We start from the raw sequence: 7,389 nt of genomic DNA, 5'->3' as shown, positions 1-7,389 counted from the left end.
GTTGCAAAATTTGGTGCAGAACCCCGAGTGATTCTTTTCACACCTTTGGCATAGTTGCTTCTGATTGTTGTTGTTGTTGCGGTTATTATTGTTGTTGGGATGATTGTTGTAGTTGCTGTTGTTGTTGTTGTTGTTGTTGTTGTTGTTGTTGGGCCGTTTGTTGTAGTTGCGATTGATGTTGCGATTGTTGGGATAATTGTTGCGATTATTGTTGTAATTGCTGTTGTTGTTGTTGTATTGGTGATTCTTATCACCATTTTCCTCCCACTTTCTTTTGACTTGCTTCACATTGGCCTCTTCAGCAGTCTGTTCTTTAATTCTTTCTTCAATCTGGTTCACTAGTTTGTGAGCCATTCTACATGCCTGTTGTATGGAGGCGGGCTCGTGTGAACTTATATCTTCTTGGATTCTTTCCGGTAATCCTTTCACAAACGCGTCGATCTTCTCTTCCTCATCTTCGAATGCTCCCGGACACAATAGGCACAATTCCGTGAATCGTCTTTCGTACGTGGTAATATCAAATCCTTGGGTTCGTAACCCTCTAAGTTCTGTCTTGAGCTTATTGACCTCGGTTCTGGGACGGTACTTCTCGTTCATCAAGTGCTTGAATGCTGACCACGGTAGTGCGTACGCATCATCTTGTCCCACTTGCTCTAGATAGGTATTCCACCATGTTAACGCAGAACCTGTGAAGGTATGCGTAGCGTACTTCACTTTGTCCTCTTCAGTACACTTACTTATGGCAAACACCGATTCAACCTTCTCGGTCCACCGTTTCAATCCGATCGGTCCTTCGGTTCCATCAAATTCCAAAGGTTTGCAGGCAGTGAATTCTTTGTAGGTGCATCCTACACGATTTCCTGTACTGCTAGATCCAAGGTTATTGTTGGTATGTAGCGCAGCCTGTACTGCGGCTATGTTTGAAGCTAGAAAAGTACGGAATTCCTCTTCATTCATATTCACGGTGTGTCGAGTAGTCGGTGCCATTTCCTTCAAAATAGTTAAATGGAACAAGTTAATCATACAGAATATTAAGAGTAGTTAATAGTATTTCGTAGCATAATATGAACTCATTTATAAAAGCTTTTTCTTCATATTAGCATTTTATAAGTTTAAATTCGGGTAGTACCTACCCGTTAAGTTCATACTTAGTAGCTAATATACAATTCAACTACTACAATTCTATATGAAAAACTGATTGTAATAATATTTCACGTTCAAACTTTTATACAATATTTTACAAATTTACAATACCGCTTATTTTACATAAAGCATGAAATATAGCACACAATAACTTTGATACAAGATAGTTGTGAAGACAATTCTAGCTAGTACACAAGTCGTTCGGCAAAGGCAATAAAGACACGTAATTCATACGTCCAGAAACAAGTCATGCATTCTGGTTTTACTAGGACTACTTCCCATCCTTGGTCTTGTGCAACATAACCGTTATGGCCGTTGATAAGACAGCGTGTTGTAACGTCATCAAAGGGACGAGGGTTACGTAATGTCCAACAGTCCCGTAATAATCTAAAAACCTCATTTCTTACCCCAATTACCGACTCCGTCACTTGTGGAAACGTTTTGTTTAATAGTTGTAGCCCGATGTTCTTGTTCTCACTTTGGTGAGAAGCGAACATTACTAATCCGTAAGCATAACATGCTTCTTTATGTTGCATGTTAGCCGCTTTTTCTAAATCACGAAGTCCAATATTCGGATATATTGAGTCAAAATAATTTCTTAACCCGTTGCGTAAAATAGCATTTGGGTTCCCCGCAATATATGCGTCAAAGTAAACACATCGTAACTTATGGGTTTCCCAATGTGATATCCCCCATCTTTCAAACGAAAGTCTCTTATAAACCAAGACATTCTTGGAACGTTCTTCGAATGTCTTACAAACTGATCTCGCCTTAAATAGTTGTGCCGAAGAATTCTGGCCGACTCTAGACAAGATTTCATCAATCATGTCTCCGGGTAGGTCTCTTAAAATATTGGGTTGTCTATCCATTTTGTGTTTTTAAACTGTAAAATAGACAAGAGTTAGTTTCATAAAAAAAAATACTTATTAATACAAGCAATTTTTACATATATCATAAAGCATAAGAACACTATATTACATATATTACACCACACGAATACAACTATCTTATTCCGACTCGCTCGTTTCTTCTTCTTTGGTTTTGGTTCGTTTTGCCAAGTTTCTAGGGATATATGATGTTCCCCTAATACGAGCCGTCGTGATCCACATTGGTTTAGAAAAACCTGGTGGTTTAGAGGTTCCCGGGTCATTGTTACAACTTAAGGACTTCGGGGGTTGACGATACATATAAAGTTCATCGGGGTTGGAATTAGATTTCTCTATTTTTATGCCCTTTCCCTTATTATTTTCTTTTGCCTTTTTAAATTCAGTTGGGGTAATTTCTATAACATCATCGGAATTCTCGTCGGAATCCGATTCATCGGAGAATTGGTAATCCTCCCAATATTTTGCTTCCTTGGCGGAAACACCATTGACCATAATTAACTTTGGTTGGTTGGTTGAGGATTTTCTTTTACTTAACCGTTTTATTATTTCCCCCACCGGTTCTATTTCTTCATCCGGTTCCGATTCTTCTTCCGGTTCCGAATCTTCTTCCGGTTCCGACTCTTCTTCCGGTTCCTCTTCGGGAACTTGTGAATCAGTCCACAAATCATTCCAATTTACATTTGACTCTTCATTATTATTAGGTGAGTCAATGGGACTTGTTCTAGAGGTAGACATCTATCACATAATATCAAACGGGTTAAGAGATTAATATATCACATAATATTCACATGTTAAAAATATATAGTTTCCAACAAAATTTGTTAAGCAATCATTTTTCAAGTAAACACGGTCGAAGTCCAGACTCACTAATGCATCCTAACAAACTCGATAAGACACACTAATGCAAAATTCTGGTTCTCTAAGACCAACGCTCTGATACCAACTGAAATGTCCCGTTCTTATTGATTAAAAACGTTCCATATTAATTGATTTCGTTGCGAGGTTTTGACCTCTATATGAGACGTTTTTCAAAGACTGCATTCATTTTTAAACAAACCATAACCTTTATTTCATCAATAAAGGTTTAAAAAGCTTTACGTAGATTATCAAATAATGATAATCTAAAATATCCTGTTTACACACGACCATTACATAATGGTTTACAATACAAATATGTTACAACAAAATAAGTTTCTTGAATGCAGTTTTTACACAATATCATACAAGCATGGACTCCAAATCTTGTCCTTATTTAAGTATGCGACAGCGGAAGCTCTTAATAATCACCTGAGAATAAACATGCTTAAAACGTCAACAAAAATGTTGGTGAGTTATAGGTTTAACCTATATATATCAAATCGTAATAATAGACCACAAGATTTCATATTTCAATACACATCCCATACATAGAGATAAAAATCATTCATATGGTGAACACCTGGTAACCGACAATAACAAGATGCATATATAAGAATATCCCCATCATTCCGGGACACCCTTCGGATATGATATAAATTTCGAAGTACTAAAGCATCCGGTACTTTGGATGGGGTTTGTTAGGCCCAATAGATCTATCTTTAGGATTCGCGTCAATTAGGGTGTCTGTTCCCTAATTCTTAGATTACCAGACTTAATAAAAAGGGGCATATTCGATTTCGATAATTCAACCATAGAATGTAGTTTCACGTACTTGTGTCTATTTTGTAAATCATTTATAAAACCTGCATGTATTCTCATCCCAAAAATATTAGATTTTAAAAGTGGGACTATAACTCACTTTCACAGATTTTTACTTCGTCGGGAAGTAAGACTTGGCCACTGTTGATTCACGAACCTATAACAATATATACATATATATTAAAGTATGTTCAAAATATATTTACAACACTTTTAATATATTTTGATGTTTTAAGTTTATTAAGTCAGCTGTCCTCGTTAGTAACCTATAACTAGTTGTCCACAGTTAGATGTACAGAAATAAATCGATAAATATTATCTTGAATCAATCCACGACCCAGTGTATACGTATCTCAGTATTGATCACAACTCAAACTATATATATTTTGGAATCAACCTCAACCCTGTATAGCTAACTCCAACATTCACATATAGAGTGTCTATGGTTGTTCCGAAATATATATAGATGTGTCGACATGATAGGTCGAAACATTGTATACGTGTCTATGGTATCTCAAGATTACATAATATACAATACAAGTTGATTAAGTTATGGTTGGAATAGATTTGTTACCAATTTTCACGTAGCTAAAATGAGAAAAATTATCCAATTTTGTTTTACCCATAACTTCTTCATTTTAAATCCGTTTTGAGTGAATCAAATTGCTATGGTTTCATATTGAACTCTATTTTATGAATCTAAACAGAAAAAGTATAGGTTTATTGTCGGAAAAATAAGTTACAAGTCGTTTTTGTAAAAGTAGTCATTTCAGTCGAAAGAACGACGTCTAGATGACTATTTTAGAAAACATACTTCCACTTTGAGTTTAACCATAATTTTTGGATATAGTTTCATGTTCATAATAAAAATAATTTTCTCAGAATAACAACTTTTAAATCAAAGTTTATCATAGTTTTTAATTAACTAACCCAAAACAGCCCGCGGTGTTACTACGACGGCGTAAATCCGGTTTTACGGTGTTTTTCGTGTTTCCAGGTTTTAAATCATTAAGTTAGCATATCATATAGATATAGAACATGTGTTTAGTTGATTTTAAAAGTCAAGTTAGAAGGATTAACTTTTGTTTGCGAACAAGTTTAGAATTAACTAAACTATGTTCTAGTGATTACAAGTTTAAACCTTCGAATAAGATAGCTTTATATGTATGAATCGAATGATGTTATGAACATCATTACTACCTTAATTTCCTTGGATAAACCTACTGGAAAAGAGAAAAATGGATCTAGCTTCAATGGATCCTTGGATGGCTCGAAGTTCTTGAAGCAGAATCATGACACGAAAACAAGTTCAAGTAAGATCATCACTTGAAATAAGATTGTTATAGTTATAGAAATTGAACCAAAGTTTGAATATGATTATTACCTTGTATTAGAATGATAACCTACTGTAAGAAACAAAGATTTCTTGAGGTTGGATGATCACCTTACAAGATTGGAAGTGAGCTAGCAAACTTGAAAGTATTCTTGATTTTATGAAACTAGAACTTTTGGAATTTATGAAGAACACTTAGAACTTGAAGATAGAACTTGAGAGAGTTCAATTAGATGAAGAAAATTGAAGAATGAAAGTGTTTGTAGGTGTTTTTGGTCGTTGGTGTATGGATTAGATATAAAGGATATGTAATTTTGTTTTCATGTAAATAAGTCATGAATGATTACTCATATTTTTGTAATCTTATGAGATATTTCATGCTAGTTGCCAAATGATGGTTCCCACATGTGTTAGGTGACTCACATGGGCTGCTAAGAGCTGATCATTGGAGTGTATATACCAATAGTACATACATCTAAAAGCTGTGTATTGTACGAGTACGAATACGGGTGCATACGAGTAGAATTGTTGATGAAACTGAACGAGGATGTAATTGTAAGCATTTTTGTTAAGTAGAAGTATTTTGATAAGTGTATTGAAGTCTTTCAAAAGTGTATAAATACATATTAAAACACTACATGTATATACATTTTAACTGAGTCGTTAAGTCATCGTTAGTCGTTACATGTAAGTGTTGTTTTGAAACCTTTAGGTTAACGATCTTGTTAAATGTTGTTAACCCAATGTTTATAATATCAAATGAGATTTTAAATTATTATATTATCATGATATTATCATGTATGAATATCTCTTAATATGATATATATACATTAAATGTCTTTACAACGATAATTGTTACATATATGTCTCGTTTAAAAATCATTAAGTTAGTAGTCTTGTTTTTACATATGTAGTTCATTGTTAATATACTTTATGATATGTTTTCTTATCATAGTGTCATGTTAACTATATATATATATATATATATATCCATATATATGTCATCATATAGTTTTTACAAGTTTTAACGTTCGTGAATCACCGATCAACTTGGGTGGTCAATTGTCTATATGAAACATATTTCAATTAATCAAGTCTTAACAAGTTTGATTGCTTAACATGTTGGAAACATTTAATCATGTAAATATCAATCTCAATTAATATATATAAACATGGAAAAGTTCGGGTCACTACACTCCACCATAACAAACCGCCACCATTTTTAAGTTATTTCTACTACTTGAACCCGTCACCACCGTGAACAAACCACACGCCACCTTTCTTCATCCCTCTTCCTCTCTCTCTCTCATACTCTCTCACCTATTTTCTATCTTAAGCTTACCACAACACAAACCCATTTATTGATGATATCCAAAATCACTATCACCACAACAACCCGATCAAGCTGCTACACCTTCTGTTTGTAGTCTGTTTCGAACACTAACCCAAACAACCCCTAAAACTGTCGCTGCCACTATTTTTCTTTTTCTTCGTGAATTCTTCAAAACCGTATCAATACGTGATTTTGGTTACTGCCGTAATTTCTTGTTGTTGCACTAGCTCAGAACAAACTCACAAAATATTAATTGCTATTTGATATGGACCACTATCGTAAACCCAACAATTTCAATTACACCTTCTTCGGTAAACATCACCACTCACCACCTCTCTCCCTCACTAGCTCTCTTCTATATCTATTTATATTTCAGTTGACAAAACACATAAACTCAACGAACGATGATGATAAATAATGGGAATCGAGCTGTATACTTTCTTTTTGAATCCCATCGCTAAACACTTGTTTTCTGTTTCTATCTTAACCATAATACACCACCTTTAGATATCATCAAACCGCCACCATCACCTAAATTCAATCACCATCGAGAACATCTGCAACCTGCAGTTCTACTTTTGTTTTTCTGTTTACTTTTCGATGAACAAAACCCTACAATCAATCCACCAACACCAATTACTCCTGTTACTGTGTAATTCTTCTACTATACTCGCCTTCTGTTTCGGTTTAGATTACATCGATGAGAATAATTGATGATAATAATTGATGAACGATAATGAGAGATAAAAACAATGACTTGTGATATCTTTTCTCCTGTGTGCTCCATATTTTATGGGTACCCTTTTTGAATGGGTGTCGACTTGTATAATTAGGCAAGGAGAATTATTTAGTTAACAAATCTGTAGGGCCGATTACAATAAGAGAAAAAGTAGTTAGATGGGGGACATTTGTAAATTGGGAATAGATTATGATAGAGAGGGGCGAGCTTTAAAGGGATCATCTAGTCAATTCGATGCTTTAATCCCAATATACCACGAATCAGTAGATGGGTTATC

The sequence above is a fragment of the Rutidosis leptorrhynchoides genome, chromosome 8 (assembly GCF_046630445.1).
Source record: "Rutidosis leptorrhynchoides isolate AG116_Rl617_1_P2 chromosome 8, CSIRO_AGI_Rlap_v1, whole genome shotgun sequence".
Classification (NCBI taxonomy): Eukaryota; Viridiplantae; Streptophyta; class Magnoliopsida; order Asterales; family Asteraceae; genus Rutidosis; species Rutidosis leptorrhynchoides.
This window is presented reverse-complemented; position numbering follows the sequence as displayed.